Source organism: Schistocerca gregaria, unplaced genomic scaffold (genome assembly GCF_023897955.1).
Source record: "Schistocerca gregaria isolate iqSchGreg1 unplaced genomic scaffold, iqSchGreg1.2 ptg000407l, whole genome shotgun sequence".
Lineage (NCBI taxonomy): Eukaryota > Metazoa > Arthropoda > Insecta > Orthoptera > Acrididae > Schistocerca > Schistocerca gregaria.
The window spans coordinates 2,799,667-2,802,056 of NW_026061844.1; positions in this window are offsets into that span (position 1 = coordinate 2,799,667).

The window sequence follows — 2,390 nt, forward strand, 5'->3', positions numbered from 1 at the left end:
ACTGCTTCTTATTGGCTATTACATCAACTTAGAAGCTTCTTCTGTGGTCTAGTATGGTGCTTTTAGTGTCTCCGCGTTCCGCAGCACGCGACATAGCTTTTCACACGTTAAATGTAACCGTTTCAGAGGGAAGAGCAGCCAATGTGACGATTTGATATTAAGTCAATTCGACAGCAAATGACGAAAACTAGCGGATTTCTTAGATTTTTACTACATTTGAACACATTTCACATTCTCCCGTGCAACGTGGCTGCTAGTCCTCCCTTCATACAAATTCTTAAGGTCCTAGCTCAGTCCAAGGCACCAAAGCCGTCTAAAAACTCAAAAATCGATAACTAAAACTTGAATTGTGATGCCTCTTAGTGTTTTTTACAACAACTTAGAAGCTACTTCTGTGTTCTACTATGGTACTTTTAGTGTCTGCGCATTCCGCAGCACGCCACATAGTTTTGCACACGATAAATGTAACCGTTTCATAGAGAAGAGCGGCCAATGTGACGATCTGACATTAAGTCGATTCGATAGCAAATGACGAAAACGAGCGGATTTCTTAGATTTATACTACATTCGATCACTTTTCACATTCTCACGTGCAACGTGGCAGCTAGTCCTCCCCTCATGCAAAATCTTAAGGTCCTAGTTTAGTCCAAGGCACCAAAGCCCGCTAAAAAGTCAAAAATCGATAAATAAACTTGAATTGTACTGCTTCTTACTGGCTATTACATCAACTTAGAAGCTTCTTCTGTGTTCTACTATTGTGCTTTTAGTGTCTCTGCGTTCCGTAGCACGCGACATAGATTTGCACACAATAAATGTAACCGTTTCAGAGAGAAGAGCGGCCAATGTGACGATCTGACATTAAGTCGATTCGATAGCAAATGACGAAAGAGGGCGGATTTCTTATGGTTTTCGTACATATGAACACTTTTCACATTCTCCCGTACAACGTGGCTGCTAGTCCTCCCTTCATAGAAATTCGTAAGGGCCTAGCTCATGTCCAAGGCACTACAGCCGGCTAATAAGTTTATAATCGATAGCTAAAACTATTATTTTACTGATTCATACTGGCTATTCCATCAACTTAGAAGCTTCATCTGTGATCTACTATGGGGCTTTTAGTGTTTCCGCATATAGCAGCACGCGACATAGCTTTGCACACGACAAATGTAACCGTTTCAGAGAGAAGAGCGGCCAATGTGACGATCTGACATTAAGTCGATTCGACATCAAATGACGAAAACGGGCGGATTGGTAGGTTTTTACTACATATGAACACTATTCACATTCTCCCGTGCACCGTGGCTGCTAGTCCTTCCTTCATGCAAATTCTTAAAGTCCTAGCTCAGTCCAAGGCACAAAAGCCGTTTAAAAAGTCAAAAATCGATAACTAAAACTTGAATTGTTATGCCTCTTAGTGTATTTTTACATCAACTTAGAAGCTACTTCTGTGTTCTACTACGGTACATATAGTGTCTGCGCATTCCGCAGCACGCCACATAGTTGTACACACGATAAATGTAACCGTTTCATAGAGAAGAGCGGCCAATGTGACGATCTGACATTAATTCGATTCGATAGCAAATGACGAAAACGCTCGGATATCTTAGGTTTTTTTTACATATGAACACTTTTCACATTCTCCCGTACAACGTGGCTGCTAGTTATCCATGCAAAATCGTAAGTTCCCAGCTCATGTCCAAGGCACCAAAGCCGGCTAAAAAGTCAAAAATCGTTAACTATAACTTGAATTGTACTGCTTCTTATTGGCTATTACATCAACTTAGAAGCTTCTTCTGTGTTCTACTATGGTGCTTGTACAGTCTCCGCATTCCGCAGCACGAGACATAGCTTTGCACAAGATAAATTTAACCGTTTCAGACAGAAGAGCGGCCAGTGTGACGATCTGACATTAAGTCGATTCGATAGCAAATGACGAAAACGGTCGGATTTCTTAGGTTTTTACTACATATGAACAACTTTCACGTTCTCCCGTGCATCGTGGCTGCTAGTCCTCCCTTCATACAAAATAGTAAGGTACTAGCTCATTTCCAAGGCACCAATGCCAGCTTAACAGTCAAAAATAGATAAATAAAACTTGAATTGTACTGTTTCTTACTGGTTATTACATCAACTTAGAAGCTCCTTCTGTGTTCTACTATGGTGCTTTTAGTGTCTCCGCATTCCACAGCACGCGACATAGCTTTGCACACGTTGAATGTAACAGTTCAGGGAAAAGAGCGGCCAATGTGACCATCTGACATTAAGTCGATTCAATAGCAAATAACCAAAGAGGGGCGGATTTATTAGGTTGTTACTACTTACGAAAACTTTTCACATTCGCCCGTTTAACGTGGCTGCTAGTCCTCCCTTCATAGAAAGTCTTAAGGTCC